Source organism: Ostrinia nubilalis, chromosome 15, assembly GCF_963855985.1.
Source record: "Ostrinia nubilalis chromosome 15, ilOstNubi1.1, whole genome shotgun sequence".
Classification (NCBI taxonomy): Eukaryota; Metazoa; Arthropoda; class Insecta; order Lepidoptera; family Crambidae; genus Ostrinia; species Ostrinia nubilalis.
The window spans coordinates 14289873-14316726 of record NC_087102.1 but is presented as its reverse complement, the minus strand read 5'-3'; the positions used below and the strand labels follow the sequence as shown (position 1 = coordinate 14316726).

The 26854-nt window shown below is 36.8% G+C and overlaps 1 protein-coding gene and 1 long non-coding RNA gene across 4 annotated transcripts in view; one reads left to right on the top strand and one right to left on the bottom strand.

Annotated features, from left to right (window-relative positions):
• Nucleotides 1–26854, bottom strand: part of LOC135078732 (potassium voltage-gated channel protein Shaw-like) — a 325437-nt gene that overhangs the window by 54961 nt on the left and 243622 nt on the right. The window lies entirely within an intron of this gene.
• LOC135079040 (uncharacterized) lies at nt 5125–7570 on the top strand. 3 transcript variants are annotated; one of them, XR_010258708.1, is made up of 4 exons: nt 5125–5331; nt 5883–6097; nt 6275–6502; nt 7266–7570. It is a non-coding gene; the product is annotated as an uncharacterized LOC135079040 (long non-coding RNA). The 3 variants fall into 3 exon arrangements; XR_010258710.1 differs by lacking the exon at nt 5125–5331 and adding an exon at nt 5522–5573; XR_010258709.1 differs by lacking the exon at nt 5125–5331 and adding an exon at nt 5593–5684.

Below are 26854 nucleotides of genomic sequence, written 5' to 3'. Positions count from 1 at the left end.
GTTGCACCACCTGACGTGACCTAACTTTGACCGTAGCTTTGGCGATAACCGGTGTTCTTTTGTATGGAGTTTGACAGATTTTTGACTTTTGTAAAATTTAAAATAAGATGGTGCAACCTAGTATTTGTTTGACAATAGTTTTTATGTCAGAGTTGTTCATAGAGCACGTTCAGTCAGACGATACGATTGAATTAAGGCATGCTCGGACGCTATTATCTACCTAAATAGAATCTATTAGTGTAAAAAAATCGACTCCAAAAAAAACGGCACTAGATATAAAGTAAAAGTTGAAAATATATTCCGTTATTTATTTACTAGGCCTTTGCAATCAGTATCCAAATTAGGAGCGAGTCAGAATCAGTAACTTAATCGATTTACGTGAAGAAAACAATTTAACTATTCGACGCAAATGGGCCATTTAGAATTAGATTTTCAATAATATGTTTCTTCGCGAAAATACCACAGTTAAAAAAAATAAGATAAAGTGGTATTGATAAATTGTTCTATAGGCTTATTAAAAAATGTGGATACTGATTACAAATGCCCGTATATCATGATTGATATTTTCGGAGTCGGTGACAGCCTAGCTTTTGGTGATTCGTTTTGGAGTTGGTTTTAATTTTTGGTGAAAATTAATTTATTTCATGCCTTTAGTAGACTATAGGTACTCAATAGACCTTGTTGTTGCCACTGAGGGTGCATAGGTACACAGTACATTGATATCATATTTTTCATGTTAAGTGCAAATAAACTTCCCTAAATTACCTAACCATGAAACGTACCTATAGGCTATAATAATTAAAAAGTTTCGTCGATAAAAACTGAAATCCTCTTATAAGATGATGAATTTTGGGAGCATGTCATGAAACTAAAATTATTATTAGCATACAAAAACTTGTTTTAAAAAAAGGTTTTTTCTTTTAATTTATTTTTTTATTTATGATGCGAAATTTGCTGCGGCGTAGCAGCAAAGATTTTTCGTTATGTAGCTCGTAATAATTTCGAAGAATAGGGATGTTTCCTGAGTAAAGCAAGAAATTGAATTAGTCCGTCGGTCAACTTACCAAAAAAATACTTTAAATGTATTTTTCACTTTTTTAAACTTATGAAAATTTAAAGAGATAAAGCGCGCCAAAGTTCAGAAGATGCCCATGACGTTAAGGCGTGCTTAAAATTGTTGCGATTTGTGACGTCACGCGGAATTTCATCGCATCATAACTTCGTAATTACTTGTTTGTTGACAAATAAAAATATCCCGTGTCCAATATTTTTTGATAGTGTAATTGACGGACTAAAAGTGTTTTTTTAAGAAACTAGCCTATCCCTACGGTCTCATTCCAGCTCCATCATCAGACCCTGTTTGCCTTTGAGAATTGAAGTAGGTAGGTACTCGTGATTTTTAAAGTAGCTTACTTACATAATATAACTTACTTATATTTATATAAATAAATAAATACAAATCAAACGAGCCTAAACTCGATGGAATCGTTTAATCCCGGAGTTGCTATGGGGCCACTAGCATTCCAGCTCTATCATCAGATCGAATCCATGTCATCACAATATTGCATTGTCATCCGAATTACATGTATATCCAAAATTTTAACTCAATCAGTTGTTGAAGGATTTCTAATAAAAAGACGAGATTAAACACATTTTCAGTTTATTCTTCATAAGTGACACAAAGAGAATGACAATAGACAAAAGAAGAAACATTTGCTTTTTTAAACCATAGACAATACTACTATGTGTTCCAATACCTGCAGTTGTCGTCAGGAAGTTGGTCTAACAAATTCAGCTTGCAAGATTCCACCCGAAGTTACCTACATATTACATGTTCAAATTTCGAGAACGGCTGAACCGACAAAAACATTAGAAAATTTACGAAAAAAAAAAAAAATATCCCGTACAAAATGTTCATGGATTGTGTTATTTTTATTAAATGCCTTTACGCCTGAGTTAAATGACACCGACATCAAGGTTCATCAATTCAAGTTTAAAATAATAGGCAGTAATGTCATGAAAAAAGAGCTTCTATTCTGTATCTACCTATGCCCGTGTAATTTTGATCGGTGTCAAATCGGAGTTTTCGTGCGGGGTGCGCGGGTGTTTCGCGCGGCGTGAAGGTCAAACGCCCAAGGTCATTGAGGACTCTAATCGCCTTAAAGACATCTATGACTACAGGACACAATTTTTTATGTTTAACACAGCGCTCTCTGAAAAACAATTATTTTAAACTGCAATCTCAAACCCGCCTGCCAAGCGTGGGGATTATGGCAAAACCCTCCACTATAGTGGAGGAGGCTCATAGTCCAGCAGTGGACTGTAAAGGGCTGTTGATGATTATGATGATGATGAACACTGAAATTATGGTGAACCCATTTAAATAAAATTGACAGCATTTATGAAGTTTACAACTAAATACTTTTTAGATGCCACAATGCATAACTTGATGCTATTTTTCAATTGTTTTCTTCAAAATAGGAACCTTAGTAAAGACTTCAAAGAATATCTACGAGTAGGTATATAAATAAAAATGAATTGCTGTTCGTTAGTCTGATTAAAACTCGAGAACGGCTGGACCGATTGAGCTGATTTTGGTTTTAAAATGTTTGTCCAGGGTAGGTCTAAACGGTGAGCAAATAAGGAAAAATTGCGATGGCTTATTTATTGCCTTTAAGGCTGAACAGAGTTCGCCGGGTCAGCTAGTTTGAAATAAAAATAGCTTAATTAGGTCCCACCTTTCTGCGTCGTCGGACGTCCACTGCTGAACATAGACCTCCCTCAATGAATTCCATTTTGACCGGTTGGTAGCGGCCTGCGTCCAGCGCCTTCCTGCTACCTTTATGATGTCTTAGTTACATAATTTTAGTTCTTCATTTTTATTTACACGTAATATTTTATTATTAGAAAGGAGAAAGATTCCCAAGAAGTTAAATGCTGTATGTCACATGACGTAGGTTTTATAATATTCTTTCCTTATTTTAGATATTTCACGTCGCGGCTGTCATATCAATTCTTATTTCAGTTTTCCTAAACTTTTCCATCGCCTTCTTGATTCTTTCGCAATGTGAAAATGTTCAGAAGGTTTGCTAAAACCTTTAGGGTAATTCAAGTGCAATCTGTCATTTCAATCTATTCTATTTGTCATTTAGCTTTTTTAATCTGTGCTCAATAAAGTGCACAATATTTAAGCAGGATATGGTTGCACGCGGATTTTTAGAGAGTTAAATCTTTTGGCCAATAGAAAACGTCATAATAGTTATTATATGAACTGGGATTGGTCAATGACTTTTGAAATTAAAATCCGATGGCCTGAAAAAATCGGTTTTCCAACAAACGTCAGTTACGCGCAAGGAGGTTTAGCTATTTATCCATCGAAGTTAATAAGGGAGAAGACATAAGACTAATTTTATTATTTGCCTGCCGCGACCCGGTTTTTACGAACAATGACGATGACGAACGATGAACCAGTAACGAGGAGCACACTTAGCAATGCTTCCAGGTTGCGCCTCGGTATCAATTAAGTAACATTTTCCGTTAAGTTTACTTTATGGCCAACTAAAGGACTTTTGCCGTCTCCATGGACAAACTCGAAGTATGATAACTACAGTCATTGTCAAAATTTTGCACTGCCATTGCCGCTGGATACCATATATCGCTACTATATTCATAGATAATAGACTTTCAGTTAATCGTCAAAATTGACATTGTTTTTTAAATAACAACAAATGGTATGAATTTTTAAATGTGATATTTTTATAAAGGTAAGTCCCCAAAACAACATTTGATAGCCTATTTTCTTTCGTTGGCATCTAAGTTCCTGTTTTCTACATATATGTTACTACTACCTATTGGATAAGTAACTAAGAACTTTGTCGTTTATTCCATGTGAACAAAATCCCTAAAAGCCCATTTGTAATAATATTCTTACTAAACACTGCTGAAAAAGGACTAAACTTCTGAGCTATGAACGTATAATCCAGTAGCATTAAGTAGGTAGGTACGTATAGCGACGTTGGAACTTGATAAAGAAGTTAGCTGTTTTATATTTTTTTTCACAGCAGAAATCTTTATCTTTGATCTTAATATCTGATCGTACGTATTGTCTTTTAAAATATTACATTTGCCTAAATAAAAATAACCGACCTGCTGCTTATGTAAATTATAATTATTTATAACCCTACTTACAATGCATAACAATCATAATTAGGTATTATAACCCTACTTAACAATGCATAACAATCATAAGATAGTTTGGCGTATAAGTAGGTAGGTAGGTACTATCTAGGCCGAAGGTGGAAGCGATCGACCCGGAAATATTCTCAACCATCTCAACTATCATAATATGTATTTAGAACAGTCCCTCCTTACCAATGATATTATAGATAATACCATTGCTCCTTACCATCAATGCAATCGAGCAGACAAAGGACATTGATAAAAATCGCCCTAAGATTTTCAAAGACTTAGTATGTACCATAATTTTATGTATATTTTATTTATTTACTTGCAAGTGTCCAAACCTATCGGACAAGTTGCAGTTCGAAAAAATATTTTAAAAGTATTTAAACGAAATCAAAGTCACCGACATATTGACAGAGCAGAGACAGAGATGCGCTTTTTTAATTCGATTTAAGTAAATAATGGTATGATCGATTAGACTAGAGTCTAATCATTAGACCTTTAGACGGGCGCAGATCCGCCGCGCCCGCAGCGCTTCAGTGGATTATTGCATTTTATGTATATTTAATCACATTTATTTACCTACATTTACATATTTACTCTTTTCTTTAAGTGTAGACACTGTTTATGTATAAGTCCACTATTGCATGCCGTGGCAACCTATAATTAAGGCAGCACTTAGATTAAGTTAAATACGTTGTAAATATTGATTGTCTTCCAGTGTATGTCTTGTTGGTTGTCCTATTAAATAAATAAAATAAATATTTATAGCAACACAATGTTTAAAAATAAATTTTTTCAAAAATGATCAATTTAATCGATTATGTCTATTCTAAATGGACATCCCTATTTGTTAGTCAAATTGTCTTGTCATTCACTCGCATCACCTTTTCTCTCTCACTCACTCTTGCTGTGTTGCTGTCTTGCTTGATCCTTCTTTGTGATTCGTTTGTGTTTTAGCTTTTATTTTCGGAACTTTATTAACTACAAACTTGGCTATTCAAACGGACTCTGATTGATTGCAATAACGACATACTCAGCCTGGGATTTACTGTTTTTGTGTGGCTCGGCCAAGGCTCGGCTGGTGGTTCTATGGTGTTAGAAAATGAGCAACTTAATTATACACAACAATGGGCAGCACCTCGATCGGTAAGTACCTACATTTTGCTCTGCAAGCAATCTTATTAATAAGTACTAGCCTTGCCAAACTTCTGAATTGCCATTCTCATGGCGGGTTGTCTTGAAATGAATGTTCCGCTATTATCTGTGGTTCAACCCTGGACAGTGTGGACAGCCAGGCCCGATTCGATTGTAAGAAACTAGTCGATGGTACAGCGCAATGGAGGCATGAGCGAAACAACAATTATGTTGACAATCCAGCTGGTTTTGGTGTAAATCTAAGGAATTATTTACTTTGACACTATCTCCCTGCTCTCAATGAAAGCTTGTTTTGTTTTGTTTTTTGGAACTAAGACTACTAGATTATTATTTTTTGTAACTAAGTTTGTAACACGTCATAATTAATTATTATAACAACAATGCTTATTTACTAAAGCTGTTTAACCCTACCCTCTGACCCAAAATTCTACTAACAGCACATAATATTGAATTATCATTTTTTTTATGGTTTGCGGCTCAATTTATTCAACGCACAGGAGTATGTGTGGCATGGCATGCAATGAATCTATTTATTTTTACAGGTTACAGCTCATGATCTTATATGCACAACATGTTGGACCCAAGCCCAAGATACAACACAAATGCATCTACTTCAAATCTTAGCAGAAAATGTGTGCTTTGCAGTAGAACACTAGAGCCTAGAACACGTTCACATCAGCTCATGTCCCTGAGAACTAACACTCAACATCATATTAACATCAGGAACATAATTGTGGAACGACTAACTCCATTAGAGGTAATGCACGCTAATGTCCTTATTTAATAAAATGTTATTGGCTATACAATCAGTCTAATTCTTGTAAAGTTATTGGTTTCTGTAAATTAATACTAAAATAAAATAATTTAAGTGCGGGACATTAAAAAACTGATAATTTTTTTAAACTTATTTCTAATTATTATTATTTTTAAACAGGTTACTGCAAATGACTACATCTGTGGGGCTTGTCACTCATTATTGCAAAGAGATACCACACCTACTTCACAAGACTCTCCAGATATGCCAACCGGTGCCCCGGTAGGTCACCAACAAGTTTGTGTTGGATGTGGTTGTTCATTATTGCGAACTTGAAGTCATTGTTTGGATACAGAGAATAATCAAGATATATTAAACATTGTTCGAAATTGGATTCAACCCAGAGAGGTAAGAGCCCTGCCAGTTTTATAATACATAAAAATAATTATGCCGGTTTATTATAATAATAAAAAAGGTTTTTTCCGAATCAGCCTTCCCATCCTTCAACTCCTTCCATTGCTTTCAATCTGCCACTACTCTCATCCATACAGGTTATACAGGGTGGAAACGATAAGTGATCTCACTCGATTATTTCTAAACTACACAAGATATCGAAAAACTGGTTACTCATCCTGAAAGTGCTTCACGAGCTCTTTCTAACGGTATCAGTAAATAGTTACAGAATTAACTGGATCTATCCGAAAATTCAATGTTTTCAGCCTCCATACTAAATGTATGCCAGCCACACAATATTAAAAGTGTTATAGATCACTTATCGTTTCCACCCTGTATAATACAAATAGACTTATATTATTAAAATATTGCAATATTATTACTTACATAATATTAAACATAATTTTTACTATTATAAAGCCAGTTAAAAATTCCCTGAGCCAAATAAACTCAGTAAAGTTTTATTTATACTTCCTGCATAACAACAGACTACTCTTTTAAACTATGTACCACTATTCTCACTCTCAATCCTCGTTCCTCATTCATCCCTTTCGTTTCCTCCATAGACCAATCATTCCTCATCATTCAGCGTTCAAATCATAAATTATCTTTCATCACTCATCTTACTATTCCGTTACACACAAAAGTCGTTAATCCTATATAAATATTGCTCTTCTTATTGTTGAACTGTGAATCTGATGTTTCATTTTATTTTCAGATTCGTCCTTCAGATCTTCTTTGCCATAGATACTATCAGAGAGCACGAATTACTACAGTTGGTGCTTATTTAATGAAGCTGAGGACCGGTGATTCAGATGACAGAATAGCTACATTACTTGGCATTTCAAGGAGTACTCTTACAAAATATGTAATGAAAGCACGCAGTATGATGGAGGAACATTTCGTACCAGCACATTTAGGGTTACAACATATTAGTAGAGAGGAAGTAGCCCAAAGAAACCTTTATGTTCCAGTCTCTTTTCGGGAAGCCAGGAAACGATTTACCACAAAGAAAGGCTATTGTCATCATGGATGGTACATACATACATTTATGTGCAAAAAAGTAGCAATTATGCATACCAAAAAAAAAAACTTATTCCCTATACAAATATCGGAATCTCGTTAAACCATTTATGGTACTTTGTTGTGATGGCGACATCATTGATGTATTGGGCCCATATTTAATAGAAAATGTAGAACATGACCATTAATAAATAATAAGTACCTACATACGTATTTTCATTTATACCTACATAACTGCCTACTTACCCTTGGGTCGGAATAAAGATATTTTTGGATTTAAATGTAAGTAAAATATATTAACTTCTTTTTAAAAAATGTTTGGCTTTTCCGTAGGCATTCCTATTTTTCCAATACGCAAAGTTCTATTTGCTGCTATTCATACGGTTTGACAAAGGGGTTCTTTATCGATCTACGATTTAAAGTGTAATTAAGACGTCTCTCCTAATATCTATATACTTATAATAAATCTGTAGAGAGGTCAATTCTGTACATGAAATATAATTTTCAAAATAACTATCAGGGGGTGATACTGATGCCAAAAATGCAATCAGTAAAATTTTTGTCTGTCTGTCTGTCCGTCTGTATGTTCCTTATAGAAACAAAAACTACTCGACGGATTTTAACGAAACTTGGTACAATTATTCTTCATACTCCTGGACAGGTTATAGTATACTTAGGAATTCTCACGGGAACAGGAATTAGCGGGAAAATCCTTTTGTATGAAAAATCTAAACCGCTTAAGTTAGACGCTTTAAATTTCGCACGTAGGTACTTTAGTAAACTAATTCCCACGGGAACGGGAATTCGCATTATTATACATATAATTCTTGACAATAAATAGTTTTATTAGCAACTAGCGGCCGCCCGCGACTTCGTACGCGTGGATCCCGTTTTACCCCCTTCATCTATCTTACGCGGTTTAGATTTTTTCGTTCAAATGTTTTTTCCCGTTCACGTGGGAATTTTGCAATATCCTGTTGTAACTAAGCTTTAAGTTTATTAAGATACCTACATGTCAAATTTCAAGCGTCTAACTAAAGCGGTTTAGATTTTTCATACAAAGGGATTTTCCCACGAATTCCAGTTCCCGTGGGAATTAGTTTACTAAAGTACCTACGTGCGAAATTTAAAGCGTCTAACTTAAGCGGTTTAGATTTTTCATACAAAAGGATTTTCCCGCTAATTCCTGTTCCCGTGGGAATTCCTAAGTATACTATAACCTGCCCAGGAGTATGAAGAATAATTGTACCAAGTTTCGTTAAAATCCGTCGAGTAGTTTTTGTTTCTATAAGGAACATACAGACAGACAGACAAAAATTTTACTGATTGCATTTTTGGCATCAGTATCACCCCCTGATAGTTATTTTGAAAATTATATTTCATGTACAGAATTGACCTCTCTACAGATTTATTATAAGTACCTATAGAAGATAGAAAATGGAAATGTAGGTACTTCTGTTATGCTAATAACCTCAAAATCTGAAGCATTTTTCCTATTGTAACGAATCTCCCGCTTATCCGTGCTTTAAGTATCTACACTAATATTATAAAGAGGAAAACTTTGTTTGTTTGGTTGTAATGAATAGACTCAAAAACTATTGGACCGTTTTTATTAAATTCTTTCACCATTCGAAAGCTACATTATCCACGAGTAACAGGCTAAATTTTATTTTGGAAAATAATAGGGTTCCGTAAAATATGTAGGTACCTAATGTAGGCCACGCGCGCGAAGCCGCGAGCGAAAAGCTAGTGGAGTATAAGGTGACAATCGTTAAGTAATTTCACATATAAAAATCATTATTTCATTGCTTGGGGGTCTTGGGGCGAACGATGTATGGACGCAGAACAATATCCTTTATTTTCAAATTTAAGCAAAAAGCATTCTGTGGTTATAAAATACCTATGCTTATTTGCACCTAGTTTATCAATCACCATGTTAATTCCATGCTTTCTATCCAGTCGACTGCTCTAACGACAAGGGTGGGCAGTCGTTGAGATGACAGCGCGAAAATCGTCGGCATCCACTAATTATGACCCTTATGTACCACTATATTGACAAAGTTCTCCGTCTTCGTACGCGATATTGGAAATTTGGCATCTACCATCGGCTGATCTGACATTAGGCGTAGTCTGGCTTTGATATTCAATTTTCAACTGTATTACCTTGACAATCAGTTCAAAATTGATTACTAGAAAATTATTTGACAGACGATTTCTACTCTCGACAAATGCATTTGAATTAGCCCACTTATTTCTAATAGGTATCTCATACGTCGTGAAGCTATAATATAAATCTTATATCTACTTCTAAGTATTTACGGACGACAGCAAGCAAGCTTGGCACCTTATTAGTTCTAATTAAGGTGGGATTTTACATAAACATACTGCAAGAAAGGATTTTTTCCTGGCGGCTTGGTGACTGCAACTGAACCGCCACCGGTGCAGACTGAGAAGATGGTGAATTGTCTGCATGTGAAAATGAGGTTGTCCGGCTTGCAGAAATTTATATAAGTTACCGTTCCTTGTATGAAATTTAAAAAATGAAAATAAAACAGCTCCCTCTCAATTGACACAATTTATTTTTATCTTGTATGCTCCTATATAGTTAACAATTACGATATTATAATAACTACTGTAATAGTGCCAATCTCAAGGGATTCAGGGTCGTTATTTAGGTTCGGTTTGGTGAATATTATTGCCACTACAAATTTCTTAAAACTCAGCCTAAATATTAAAAGACTCTACTAGTTAAGATAACTGCACGATGTCAGGTCGGAAAGACTCCTACTAGAAGGATGGAAAAGTGGGTACCTTGGAAGCCATGCGGTTATAAGCCGTTACCCTGAACGTTCCTCTCTTCTTCCGGGGTCCAACGGGTCTCGCACACTTTTAGGTTACAAGCAGCGTCCTCCACGGCCTCAAGCGCGCAGTGCCAGGTGAAGCTCTTGCATCTCTTTGACAGGTAAGCGTTCAAACTCTTGCAGAGACAGAGGTTTGATGACAAGGAGGAAATGCGAAGAGATCAGCAGTTCAGAAAGGAGTAATAATTATAGAAATCAATATGAAATATTGAAATATCTAAAATATGAAATGTAAAATCGTAAAATATGAAATGAAATTATGAAATACGAAATTTGAAATCTGAAATTCCCGCATCTGAAACGAAAAACACGAGTGTCAGGATCACATGTGGAACGTGGCATTAGGTTATGAAAAAAAACCGCAATGGGAAAGAAATACTTACGAAGACCGTTCGCTAATCTGAGCTTCACTCACAGTCTTCAGCATCCCAATACCCTCAACCGAACAGGATTTAGGGAATTTCTGAAAGAAACGATGACATGAAATACCACGTACTGGAATACGAAAATTATCAATCACGAAAAATAAATAAATTCTCCGACGGGAACTTACCTCATGTGTGATTATTTTAAATTATATTATGAAATTATCGTGGATGCATTCTGCAACACACGATTTAAAACACAGGGGATTACATCCCCGAAAATAATAAAATTGCGGTTGCGCAAGATCGACCAAAATTCCAAAGTGATTTGACAGCTCAACTGACAGCCTGCGAGTCATTGACATCGCAAGACGTTTCGTTTCGCCGCTTAGGTAAAAAGCAAATACTAATAAAAACCATGATGAAAACAATCTCCTGAACACTGAAAATATTCTATTAAAAAATAGAATAATCAAAATAAAAACATTAGGAAATGTTTCAATAAATTATATTTGAATTGACTGAGCAAAAAGCGCCATCTATTGCAAATTAATTCAAAATCAAGCCAATAGATGTCGCTAGTGGTATCCTAAATCCAAATATTGAGAAGAAATATTAATTTGTGAAAAAACAGCAAACCGCAACGCTACAATACCCCCCCCCCTAGACATTCGCACGGAGAAAGAATCTGAGCTGCCCTCAGCGAACTACAAACTGAAAATAAGAGAAAAAAAAAATAAGTGAATCTTTACACCAGAAAGACCCCCAAAAAGTCCAATTGAGAAAAAAAACTAACTTACTAACTATAACTAAACTTTCACAAAAGCAATACCAAACCAAAATGATCCATCTACCAGGACTGATGTTCTACCAACCAAAAAAAAATCTCTCCTGTCCGAGCATCCAAAATTCCCCATAAAGTCCCAACTGTGAACCAGTGGTACTCGATTTCCCCAGTAAAGTAGAACTTGACATGCAATTCTACTCGTTCTTTTTCCAAAACGTTGTTAGGCTATTTCGGCCATAACTAACATTATTTGCTAAAATAAAATAAAAATGCCTGGGTTATAAAACCGCAGAATAAAACGTCGCTGATCACAATATAATTGGACGTCATCGCAACAAAACACAACCACAGGGAATAGTGCTCAAAACACATGATGTCATCCCTGGAAACAAAAATCTGGACTATAAAGTCACAGAGAAAAAAAAACACGAGGCAAGTATACAGCAGATACTTGTCCACTCGAAAAAAGAAAATTAAATCGCATACCCTAAATGGGGCGATCACAAAACTAACCTAAAGGTTTCCCTAAAAGGGAAAAGTAGCCTTGGCGTCATTGTTGGTAGAATACCAAACAACACTTGTGAAACAAGTCCTACGGCTGAGAACCCTGGCAAAAAAACTATTCGGCGAACTGAGGGTGAAAACAAAAGACAAGGATTAAACCTTGATGTCCTTGATATGCCAAGTACCGAGAGGCTTGCCATTGTGAGCAATTAACTCGTAAACAAGCGGAGATAGTACCTTCTTGCCAATCTCAAGGGATTCAGGGTCGTTATTTAGGTTCGGTTTGGTGAATATTATTGCCACTACAAATTTCTTAAAACTCAGCCTAAATATTAAAAGACTCTACTAGTTAAGATAACTGCACGATGTCAGGTCGGAAAGACTCCTACTAGAAGGATGGAAAAGTGGGTACCTTGGAAGCCATGCGGTTATAAGCCGTTACCCTGAACGTTCCTCTCTTCTTCCGGGGTCCAACGGGTCTCGCACACTTTTAGGTTACAAGCAGCGTCCTCCACGGCCTCAAGCGCGCAGTGCCAGGTGAAGCTCTTGCATCTCTTTGACAGGTAAGCGTTCAAACTCTTGCAGAGACAGAGGTTTGATGACAAGGAGGAAATGCGAAGAGATCAGCAGTTCAGAAAGGAGTAATAATTATAGAAATCAATATGAAATATTGAAATATCTAAAATATGAAATGTAAAATCGTAAAATATGAAATGAAATTATGAAATACGAAATTTGAAATCTGAAATTCCCGCATCTGAAACGAAAAACACGAGTGTCAGGATCACATGTGGAACGTGGCATTAGGTTATGAAAAAAAACCGCAATGGGAAAGAAATACTTACGAAGACCGTTCGCTAATCTGAGCTTCACTCACAGTCTTCAGCATCCCAATACCCTCAACCGAACAGGATTTAGGGAATTTCTGAAAGAAACGATGACATGAAATACCACGTACTGGAATACGAAAATTATCAATCACGAAAAATAAATAAATTCTCCGACGGGAACTTACCTCATGTGTGATTATTTTAAATTATATTATGAAATTATCGTGGATGCATTCTGCAACACACGATTTAAAACACAGGGGATTACATCCCCGAAAATAATAAAATTGCGGTTGCGCAAGATCGACCAAAATTCCAAAGTGATTTGACAGCTCAACTGACAGCCTGCGAGTCATTGACATCGCAAGACGTTTCGTTTCGCCGCTTAGGTAAAAAGCAAATACTAATAAAAACCATGATGAAAACAATCTCCTGAACACTGAAAATATTCTATTAAAAAATAGAATAATCAAAATAAAAACATTAGGAAATGTTTCAATAAATTATATTTGAATTGACTGAGCAAAAAGCGCCATCTATTGCAAATTAATTCAAAATCAAGCCAATAGATGTCGCTAGTGGTATCCTAAATCCAAATATTGAGAAGAAATATTAATTTGTGAAAAAACAGCAAACCGCAACGCTACAATACACACAGTCGAACATAGACCCTCCTCCATTTTTTAATTCAGTTAAAAATATAATCTGACGTGGCTGATGGATACACGTTTGCCATTACTACACAAATAGGAAGATTCTTCAATTTCTTTTAAACTCTTAAACTTATAGACGTAATCTTGCAACAAATTGTAATAATGTTATGTTAGGCTGGGTTGCACCATCTTACTTTAACTTTGACAAACGTCAAAAATCTGTCAAACTCCATACAAAAAGCACCAGTGGGTCTAGACAAAGTGCAAATTATAATCGCAAACCAGTCGAAAAGCCCCTTTTTTGTATGGAGTTTTGACGGATTCGATTTTCGATTCGATCAAAAAGTGCGTTTTGTCTAGGGGGGTAGTTGTCCTTATATTTACCGTCAAAGTTAGGAGGTGCAACTCGGCCTTAGAGCTTACCTACCTATGAGACTTCTGGGTCTACTTTTTTCACAACGTCAACGTGTCGAGTGACATCATTCAAAATGACACCTTGGTGTAATAGACTGGGGAAGTTTTTACGAAAAAACGGGAATAGAAAGTTATGTCGTTATGAATAAGAAAGAAGTTTACTTTCGGTGATATTTACAGTAACGAGTTCTGGATTCTATTAAATCAAACCCTTCAATAAAATATATGCTTATGGTACAGAAACATTAAGGCTGACCATAACCATAACATTTGCGAGGTCGAATCAGAAATAAGGAAATCCGTAAACGAACTAAAGTCACTGACATAGCCCGACGGATTAGCAAGCTGAAGTGGCAATGGGCAGGGTACATAGTACGCAGACCTGACGGCCGATGGGGCAGCAAGGTTGGAGTGGAGGCCGCGTACCGGAAAACGCAGCGTGGGACGTCCATCCACATTCCCACAAGGTGGACCGACGACATCATAAAGGTAGCAGGAAGGCGCTGGACGCAGGCCGCTACCAACCGGGCAACATGGAAAGCATTGGGGGAGGCCTATGTTCAGCAGTGGACGTCCTATGGTTGAGATGATGATGATGATGATAACCATAACTGGTGTTTTTTATGGAGTTAGAAAGATTTTTGACGTTTATTAAAGTTAAAGTAAGATGGTGCAACCCAGCCGTGCACTTATTAAAAAAAACTTAGCAGACTAAACAATATTTAAAGCTAAGTAACATTTAAAAAGGTGTGTACTTTCAAAAAGCACTGACCCTTCGTTTTTCTCTGGTAAATTAGAGAGGATTATGCTAGTGGAGACTAAATGACCTAATGATGATGTACAACAATAAAATAAACGCAGGTTTTCACTTAACTTTATCTATACCATACCAATATTATAAAGCTGAGAGTTTGTTTGTTGAATGCGCTAAGCTCAGGAACTACTGGTCCGATTTGAAAAAACATTTTTGTGTTGGATAGCCCATTTATCGAGAAAGGCTTAAGGCTATACATATATAACCCTACAGCCAATACGGACGAATCAGTAAAGAAAAAGGTTGCAAAAACGGGAAATATTATTGAAACTATTTGTAGGTACATAAAAGCCCCCAAATTAGCGACTACACAAACCCAATTTTCACTAAAAAAGACAAATTATCCGACTCTGTGATTTACGCTGCAGTAACCGGAGAATACTAGAAATATCAAGATAGACCCTGTGAAGTTAACAGATATGAAGGCAAAGTTAATATCTCGCCGCGAGTTGCGGACTAAAGCTCCGTGCACACTGCAGTTAATTACATTGGCAAAATACAGTGGTTGTGTTTGTGAAATTGCATTTGGTAGAAGGTATCCTTAAATAAGATTACAGAGATTATTTCAGAGTATTTTCAGTGTACGTTTTTCAAGCAAATGCTTTCCTTTGTTCGTTCGTTCGCTTCAGCCAAATGACGTCCACTGGTGGACAAAGGCCTCCCCCAAGGTTTTCCATAATGAACGATCCTGCACTGCCCGCATCCAGGTTCTTCCCGTGACGTTTACCAGATCTTCGGTCCACCTACTAGGAGGCCTGCCCACGCTACGTCCTCCAGCCCGTGGTCGCCACTCGAGAACTTTCCTGCCCCAACAGCCATCGTCTCTACAAGCTATGTGCCCACTGCTACTTGATTTTAGCAATTCTGTGTGTGCAAATGCTTTCAATTATGTGAAATTGATAAGGCTGTATAACTATAAAATGTTTAAAATACGTTGTTATTATGTTAAGCTTATAATTAAGAGTTGCATCTCAGTGTCTATGTAGCTCAGATGGAAGAGCAGTCGCCCAGCAAGCGATAGGCCATGGGTTCAATTCTCGCCTTAAGGTTCGGACAAACCAACGCGTGCAGCGATGGCGATGGCGATGGCGACCACTGCGCGTGCAGAAGTCGTTTCACACTGCCGCGACCGCGATGGCGAACACTGCGCGTGCAGGTTGTCACTGTCACCACAACTGTCACGCATATTGTCACTTTCGCTTATTGACACGCCTATTCGGCAAAATGCATAGAGTAACTTTATAGGTATATAGGGAAAATGGAAACTGAATTAAATGATTATTGTTTGAAGCTTTTGATGCAATTGAGACAGTGGAAACACTTTTTCACTCAAGTTTATTCAATCGGCCATATATTATAGAATGAGACAGGATTACATGCGGTATAGGTAGTAGGTATTGGTTACTCATAACCAAGCTATATTTCTGGCTTCGTTTGTAGTCCCTAGAGCCCTAACAATACCTTTTAATTAGATTTAAAGAAAGGTTTGATAGGAAGGAGGACTGCACTAAGGCTTTCTTGGCCTCAGTGGGGGAAATGAAACACAACGCGGACGGTTGATATCTGGTTTATTACTGTTATGCTATTGCTATATACAAGATTTACATAATGTACACAATTCAATGTGTCCAGTCCAATGTGCCGTCGGTGTAGAGTGCCGCCTACGGTGCACGTTCGTTCAGGGTTCATGGGCCAGTTGGCTAGCATGTTGTAGGTCGCGGTCGATGCTGACGTGCTCGTACAGTATCCTTGTGGGCAAGTAAGATTATAACCAATTCATCTTTTTCCTTGAGGGAAAAAATTTGCCCCCATTACGTTTTACCATTGTCGTTCTTATCGTTAAATCGCACAAAACTACACAGAACTCAACACAACATCTATCAAAATCATCATTCATTTTTGGTGCAACAGTCATCTTGACATTTACTTTTTTTAAGGCAAAGGAAATTACATTATGCATGCACCCAAACCACAGAGTACCTACATAATAGTCCAAATATCTTTTTTGTCTTTAATAATAACCCAAAAATACAAAAAGACATCAGTTTTGGTCAACTAGGTATTTCTAGTGGCACTAAATTAATGACTGAGACATTTGATGACTTTAATTAGGTTTTTATTTATGGCATACTTAGAATTGCTCTAGGGCCTTTGAGAAAGCTGCAGACATGTACATTGTACATTCTCAATTATTTTGTTCTGCAGATGATAATCGTTATCTCAATTTTATTTATGAAGTTGGAGAAGCAGATTCTCGAGAAAACTAGAAAAATTTGTTTATTACATAATAATAAATTCTTAGATTGATACTTCATTCTAAAACCTTTTTTATTATTCAAGTAGGTCAGACTAGTGGTATGTTATGACTAATTCATTTTTAATTGTGTAAAAACTTTTTAACAGATCCTACTTACTATTTATTACATCGATTTTAAAAAACAGAAACGTCACAGTGACAAAAGTCGCGATGATCGCTGATCGCTGCGTGCAGACGCTGCATAGATCGCCGCGACCAATGACAGGACGCGTTGATGTGAACTCATCGCTACAAATTCATACACGCTGTCTGGTCGCCATCGCCATCGTCATCGTGCACGCCGGCTGCACGCGTTGGTCTGGTCTAACCTTTAGGCAGTTTGATTTTTTCAAGTTGTGTATATTTTAGCTTAAAATAGGTACCTATGTGTTTATCAATCAATTTCTAATCGAAAAATCTTTCAAAAACCTGGGAATAATCGCCCAATACCAGGTCTTGACTTACTTGACTTATGGTCCTATGTCCCCTAGATGGGGCAGAGGGCGTCCACAACAGTCCTCCATCTCGTTCGGTCTTGAGCTTCTCGCTTGATCTCGCTCCAGGTCTTGCCGATCTTCCTCGCCTCGTCCGCTACAGTGCGCCGCCAAGTTTGCCTGGGTCGACCACGTTTGCGTTTTCCTTGGGGATTCTAATCCAGAGCCTGCTTAGGGATGTGATCGGGGTCCCTTCGGAGAGTGTGGCCAATCCAGTTCCACTTGCGGCGCTTGATCTGCTGGTCGATCGGAATTTCGTGGCAGCGTTCCAATAGCTCGACGTTGGAGATTTTCTCGGGCCAGTATATGCCGAGAATTCGGCGAAGGCAGCGGTTGATGAAGACCTGCAGCTGGTGCGAGATAACCTTGGTGACCTTCCACGTTTCACACCCATATCAGGTGGTGTTTGACAAATTGTAATACTGATATTTATATGATAAAGAGCGCAAAACTATGTTTTAGATTCAGTTATCCTTGGGGGAGGCCTTTGTCCAGAGGTGGACGTCTTTCAGCTGAAAGGAAGGAACGAACGAATAAAGTATGCAAAAAGCATCAAACGAGAATTAGTTTTTTAATAGATATGTTTGTACAAAAATGTTGTGATTGTCGCCTTACATTTTGCCCGGAGTCAAATTGTGGCTACGACGTACTACGAGCTACAACGCTACGGCTACGGCGCTACGTCGTAGTATGGCGCTACAAAAGTTTGTATTAGTTTCCTGTTGGCGATTAGTCTTTCTGTTTCACAGTGACATAGGCTCTGATGTGTACTTTTGATTAATATTTGATAGAAACTGAAGAAATTGTAGCTTTTGTAGTAAATAAAAGGAATATTGAGATTAATAACTTCCATTCCGTTAAGAGCGCATACACATCACAGAGTTCAAAATGGCAGTCGTGATAGTGACAACTTGACAAATCTAAACGGATTGCCGTATTGCCAACATACACAAAATAAAATGGTTGCGTGCAATGTATTCTAACAGAAACGTTTATGACGATCTTTGGAATTTAATGGTGGAGGGTAAAAACTAGATTTTTTATTCAATAAAACAAATTATTTTCTGCTATATGACAAGCCTATTAGTGTTGTCTGTATGACATGCTAATTAATGATTGATTAATACTTAGGCTGGGTTGCACCATCTTACTTTAACTTTGACAAACGTCAAAAATCTGTCAAACTGCATACAAAAAGAACCGGTTATCGTCATAGTTACCGTCAAAGGTAGGTGGTGCAACTCAGCCTTAATTTACTTAGGCCCGGTTTTTTGATTCGTAGTTAAAATAACCAATGGTCAAATTTGACAGATGTCAAATGACAAGTGGTTAAATATTAGAAAAAAATGTTTTTCGAACAATGGTTAGCTCGACTTTTAATACATTTTTTAACTATTACTTAACATTTTGTTAATATTTAACCATTAGTAGCAAAATTTAACAATTTGTTATTTTAACTATGAATCAAAAAACTGGGCCTTATTATACAATCATACAATCGTGCAGGGTTGCACCAGTAGGCTGAGTTGCACCATCTTATTTTAACCTTGACAAACGTCAAAACTCTGTCAAACTCCATATAAAAAGCACCGGTTATCGTTATACTTAAGTTACGGTCAAAGTTAGGTTGTGCAACTCAGCCTAAATAATGCATGGACCTATAAAAAAAGGCGGACGGAACTCGCGCTACAACAAAACTGTGACGCAAAATTTTGGCGTTTGTCTATTGTGTGAGTGAATTTAGGGATGCCATGTTAGCCAAAACATTTTACCCATTTATTTTAAGAAAAACATAGATCGGCAGATGTTACTTGGAAATGTAGACAGAATTATTCCGTGCCATTTTAAAAGGATGAAAGGTGAATGCGTTGTAGGCGCGAAATTTTCAATGTTCAAATTTTCTTACATTGTTTGCAAGTCAGTGTGTCAGGGTATGTACGTACATACTTAATGTTGATCAAAAATGATTCACGCAGTTACAAATTACGAATCTTGTGTACATTATAATCATAATCTTATGCATCATCAATTTATTATTATTATCTCTGATAGTTTTTTTTAACATACAACCTGACACTGACTTGCAATCAATGTAAGAAAATTTGAATTTCGCAGTTCCACATTTTTGGGAAGGATCAAATTTGCCTATGAAAATATATCCCATTAAAACACAATTATTATGATAAATTATTTTATTTCCATATGCGTAATAAATAACTGAAAAGTCCTAAAATTATTATGAATTTCCCATATTTCGAGTAATTTTCCCACGTAAATACCTGAGAACACTGGTCTTTGACGTATTATTTTTTCGAGTGAATGACGTTTGATTTCAATTAATTTCAATATTTTAATGTCGGGAAATAAGTGATTGGATTATTATTTTGCCTGTGAAATGTGATTCCTTAATTTTTGTTTGTTCGAACAGAACGGTTTTTACACAATTTCATCACACAAGACATGTCGTATTCGTATTGTTTTTTCGCCGCCTAAATGTGTCAACTGTGTGAAGTTTGCACTCGAAGTGGTGTATCAGGGTGTGAATGTGTGCGTGCCGGCCTGTACGTACAGGCAAGCTGGTGTATCCTAATGTCACAGTATTTTGTTGATGAGAATCCGTCCGACTTTTTTTATAGGTCCATGAAATAATGCACATTCACTTAAAACTGTCAAATCAGATGAAATATCATTGGTCCTGTCAACTGCGTCACATAATTTTGTTTATTCACCCTTTACACCGCCTTTTATCCATAAAATACAACCTTATTCATATTTACTATTCATTTTTATGATAAAATACTTATTCTTCGTTGATCGAAAGAGAATAAAGGGTAGGGTCAGAGGCGCAGGGCCATCTCCTATGAAATATTGCGAATTTTAAGCCCAATCGGACCCTCTATTTAAAAGGCTGACCTTTAGGCCGGTCTAGAATAGCTATAAAAGTATCCGGGCCAACGTAGCAAGCCCCAATTTATCTAGGCTACGCGGTGAACGGAAAGCTTTAGAAGGAGAACGATCACTAAATCTATGCTAGATTCTGTATTCTAAAAATTCTTTAATTTTAGTAAGTTGGCTTCTAAAAAGCACTTTTAGAAGTCCTAAGTTCCGAACAAGTATATTTTCTTGGAAATCCCACCACTGCTTTACGACAATAAAGTGGGAGTGTTGAGAAGAAACAGCGTACTTAACTCTGTCACTGTTATCAGACAATTTAAGTGTCGGCACCCAAATAATGGAAAATTTATATTTTTTTTGCTAAATTATTAAATTTCAGATAAATAATTATAAAGAGAACCACAGGAGAACCAAAGTGACTGACATAGCCCGCAGAATCGCTAAAATCAAGTGGCAGTGGGCGGGGCACATAGCTCGTAGAGCTGATGTCCGCTGGGGCAGGAAAGTTCTTGAGTGGCAACCACGAGCCGGAAGACGTAGCGTGGGCAGACCTCCCACTAGATGGACCGACGATCTGGTGAAGGTCGCGGGAGGTGCCTGGATGCAAGGGGCGCAGGTCCGGTCTTTGTGGAAATCTTTGGGGGAGGCCTTTGTCCAGCAGTGGACGTCTTACGACTAAAACGAACGAATCATAAAGAACCTCTGGTACTTGTATGTGTGGTGTGGCGTGGCATCAAGTTACTAATTTGAAAATAATATTGCATGACCTTATACTATACAGGTCGCAACTATTGATGTGCCGTTCCCGAGAACGCTCTCTCAGCTGAGAATATTCTCGGGAGCGTTCCCGGGAGCGTTCCCGGGAGCGTTCTCCTTAGTGAGAAAGGTTGAGAATCATGTTTATAAAATGGAAATAAACAAACTTTCTTAAGTAAAATAGTATTAAATTAAGTCAACAGATAAGTGTATATTAAACAATACACTCTATTTGCAGTGAAAGGCTATATTCTCAGTGTTCCCGAGAATATTCTCGGGAACTTTCTCGGCAATATTCTTGGCAACTGCAACTTTATTATATTTTATTTTTTTTCGTCGTGAAATGTCGTTTTAATGATATGAAAGATGACAGAAATTTCTTTTTACACGTAATTAAATAATGTAACTGTCAATTTTTTCGTTTTTAACACGCTCTTATTAGGTCGTCGTGTATGTAACTAATTATGTAATGGAATCTTAGAATCTGAATTACACGCACTTCTAAGTCTTGTATCATTATGAAACTTGGCAATTATATGTAGATTAGAAATGACAATACAATATTGTGGTACCAGCTGGTCTGATGGAACTGGAAGGTGGCCAAAAGAAGTCCTAAACGAAACGGTAGAATCACATCGAGTTTGGGTTGATTGGATGTCTTTTCGAGATCTTTAAGTGCTAAATAATGTTCAGGGTCCTAATGATGGAGTCAGGAGGTAGCCATAGGAACTCCTAAAAGAAACGGCGGAAACTCATCGAGTTTGGGTTCGTTGGATTTGTCTTTTCGAGCACTTTAATGCTAGATGATGTCCAAGGTCCTGATGATTTTTGACTTTTTAGTGTTGTTAGTAATTAAAAGCGTGTTTTTAGTTTTTTAAACTATTCTTATTTGACATTAAGGGCATATTTCACAATCGCTTAGTAAGGGCCTGTTTCGCCACTTCTGGATAAGTTGTGGATAGCCTGTCTGACGGATCATTTGACACATTTTTATAGAAAATACGTGCTAACTAGATTGATCCGACACTTAACGAATATATCCCGTACATTAGTCTGCACGAGATTAGAATGGTTCTCAAACAGCTGAAAAACAACAAGGCACCGTAATCACGTCTGAGTTTCTGAAAGCAGGCGGAACGCCGGTACTAAAGGCCCTAAACCTTGTTGAAGAATTATAGACCCATTTCGCTTCTGAGCCATGTCTACAAGCTGTTTTCGATAGTCACGCTAGCAGGCTCGACGACTTTCAGCCCCCTGAAAAGGCTTTACCACATACCATAATAAATACGCTACGGCAGATTATACGGAAGATCAAGGAGTATAATCAGCCACTTTGCGTTTGTGAACTATGAGAAAGCCTTCGATTCGATTGAGACATGGGCAGTGCTTCAGTCTCTTATGATACATTAAAGTGTTGAAAGGCTTGTACAAACACGCCACAGTGACAGTCCGTTTTAAGATCAGGACCCGAAACCTATCCAGTTGCAGAGAGGGGTAAGACAGGGAGACGTCATCACCACCGCCCTGAACGATGTTTTCAAGCTTCTGGGCTGGAGCGGATTCAGCATACATATCAACGGCGAGTACATAACCCAGACAGCAGACGATATCGTAGTCATGGCTGAGATCGTGGAAGATCTAGGCACAATGCTCGATGGTCTCAATAGAGTCTCTCAACAAATGGGTCTAAAAATGAACATGGACAAGATTTCAAAATCGTGTCTAAAAACCGTGTTGCACCCACTCCTCTAAAAGTTGGAGACTATACTCGAAGTTGTTGAATATAATGACTGTATACCTGGGGCAAACAGTCCAGTTAGGTAGGTTCAACTTCGAAAAAAAGGTCAATCATCGAATCCAGCTCGGCTGGGCAGCCTTCGGGAAGCTTCACGATATTTTCACGGCTTCTCCGTCGCGTCGCCTCTCCCCTTTAAATCCACTTTGAATCCGCTTTAAATCCACTTTGAATCCGCTTGCAATCCGCCGCCAGGGTGGCAAGGGCCTTAAAACTCAGAGGCACACTGATGTTCAATTAGCCGAGTCCTAAAGCCGCGGCACGCGTTCGCCACGAAAAGAGTGAGCAAGACTGCAATATCTCACTCACACGTTTTATGCCTTGTTTATAACGACTAGTCTTAACGCCCAGTTAATAAAACATCGAAACATTACAAATAATATCACATATAAACAACAAAATTTAAATTAAAACTAAATGTATTCTGTCGAGAACACAGAATATTCCCGGGAGCGTTCTCGGTTCTCGAGAATATTCTCACTGGGAATATTGCCGGGAACGAGAACTTTCTCAACGGCACATCCATAGTCGCAACTACTTTTGAATTCATTCCGCTTCTATGCTTTATTTCTGGGTTACACTGATAGTGCATTTAACTTTGACGACAAAAAATATAAAATACAGCGAGAATAGATAAAAGGAGGTTATTAAGCTGAGAGCTTTTTCATGCAGCCTAGGAAATTGGGGACGGGACGTGTAGCTTAATTTAAGCTTAATTTAATTATGCTCCGAACTTCAACTGGGAATAATTTATTATCGGAAATGTGGGACGCCATTTAAAGTTTCATTTCGTTAATGAAGATCAGGATGATGTTCGGTGAAGAGATAAAAATAATTTTAAGCTTTGGAACGGAGGAAAAGTTGAGTCAACGTCAAGTTAAATCTTATGTCCTTTTAATAGATACTAATATGCAACAAAAAATATAATCTGGCGTGCTTCACTTACCTGGTTTGGTCACCTTCATTTGTAGTCTTTACTATAAAGTCTATTGTTCGAAATTTTACACCTCCCAGGGGAAAAGCAGTGTTTTCTACATAAATGAGTAACATGTAGCCCCATATTTTAACGTTTCAAAGCCTTACCCACACGAAAGGACTGTAAATTTTATTTTATCTAAATCCAATCTCATAGAAATCGAGCTTTTTCAATATGGTACCTACTATTGATAATATCCTACGCACAGCTTATATCCGTATAAACACACAGTAAAATATATCAAACATTTTCGTGGATTCACTATCTTTTTGGATTGATAATACCAATTTATACAAGTAATAATCTTCTTAAGAACTTTTAAGTTATACGCTGAAATAATTGGTTAATAGTTCCCAACATTTAATGATATTCAGTAATGATACGTAGGACTTTTACTCGTAAATATCTCGCCACTTATCGTCGACTGTGTGTCAGAGAATATGAGTAATATAAATTATTCGTTATTATGCACTATTTTCTTACTATTTGAGCAGCCCGAATCTATGACTACAGTCCGCAAAACCCTGATGACGTATCAAACAAATTAAGATATTTATCTATGGTTTAGTTATAAGGGAGAGTCCGCTAATTTGGACCAGTTTTTTTCAATCCCATTTTACACATAGTTTTCTTTTGTTTTTGCTAATGTCCATGGTATATAATAAAAGATACATTATTCAACTTACTATTTCATAAGTATTAATTAACATGATTGTTGTATATTTAGCTCAAATCAACAAAGTACGAGTTCAGAGCTTCGGTCCAATTTAGCCAACCGGTTCGATAATTTGTACCACAGGGTTACTAAATTGGATTTCAATAAATTTCAAGCCTATAAAAAAACTATGGCAAAATATTATACGATACATTCTTAACAAATTAGGAAACGAAAAGGAACAGTAGTTAATAACATAGACAATCGATATTTTTTATTCCAATTATCGTAACGCACACTTGTACCTAATCTACTTTGCCAGTCTTTTGCTTTCATTTATTGTTAGTCAAACATAACTACGCTATTATAACTTCAAAATATGATTTACTAAAAAAAAATTCAAAATCCTTTGGTAAAGTTCCATACAAATTGATGTGGTACAATTTAGCCGACTAGGTGATTTTAAAAAATCGGTAAAAAATATAGCTTATAAATACCGAAAAATGTTTCAAATAATTGTAATCCACACTAATTTACGCTTCTAAATAATATATTAGAAACACCCTGAGATTAAATTTAACAAAATTACAAACTACACATGTATTGTCAAAAGTTACTTGAAAACAATGAAAAAATACTTTTCAAAATAAAACACACGTGTATGTTGTCACGGCAAAAACCACATGGCCGATATTAATTGATTTTAGTTGTGTATCGCTGAGTGTTGCAATTACAGACATTCAAAAAATACTTTACGAAATATGAGGGTGGTACAATTTACCCGGCGGTACAATATACCGAACTCTCCCCTACAAATGAAAGGAACGATCGAGTGAACTCGCGTTCAAACTGACAGCTAAAACAATTTTGCACGCAGAATTTTGTGTTAATATAAGCTTAAACCAATCCAACGATTTAATTAACTAAGAGGATTAACGATGCTGTTCATAATTATCAGATATTCGATGTCATAACAGTTTAATAATGAAAACAGTATTCTGAATCCGCGGCCGACATAAATCATTATTGTTACGAGGGATTCTGTAACCGCAAATGGTGAAATGTAGCCCGAATTATACTGACTGTTTGGTACCACTTAATTTTCTTCGGAAGCTTTAAAGCTTCGAGGACAAATGACAATGAGAAACGATTATTTGTTTCAGGTAATCGAAATCGGATAAACACTTTTTACGAAGTAGAGATTCAGATAAAGGGAAATAAGTACTCTTGAAGGTAAACTTGAAGATATAATAGTTGATGATAGGTATGATAGGCAGGGCAGGCCTCCTACTAGATGGACCGACGATCTGGTGAAGGTCGCGGGACTGGCCTGGATGCGGGCAGCGCAGGACCGGCGTTATGGAAATACTTGGGGAGGCCTTTGTCCAGCAGTGGACGTCATTTGGCTGAAACGAACGATAGGTATGATGCAATTTAGGTGATCATACTTTTAGAAATTATATCTCAGATAACCCAAGGACAGGACTATTAGGTAGGTAGGTACTATGATATAATACAGGATAGTGTCCTTGGAAATATAAATATAATTTTTATTTTTCAAACGAGATCACTAACAAAAATAACATAATTATGACTCCTTATTAACGACAATGCGTAGCGTAGGAGACGTTGCGTGGCTCAAACACCTACAAACAATCTTTAGAAATTGACTATTAATAGAAATAAAACAAATGTTAAACTAACTTACCTACGTAAGTTAATAAAGCATTCTTAGCTTTAATTCTATGAGGCGCGGTTTGAAGAACAATTACAGACATTACCACATTATTGAAATAAATCGAATTAGAAATTGCTGGAACACTTTGTTAATGAAAATCTTAGATTCTAAGACTGAGCCGTGAATTCTTTAATTAAATTACCAATGTAAAATATTCAGCGAGATGCTTCAGATTTTTTACATGATATTTCGTTTCTTTTTATAAATTCAAACAACAACTTTACTTTAGGTCCAATAATTCCATCAAGAATTAATGTTCAATAAAGCCTTTTTCCTAGTTCCAAATTAGGTAACTAGATCCAAATGAGTTATTTACATTATTATGATGTAACAAACGGTATTTAAGCTTTATAATTTACTTCAAAATAAGAACAACTTAACTAATATTACTGCAAAGCCCTCACAATACTTCAACTTCTGTCATACCTTTAAAGGGTAACGACTTCTAAAA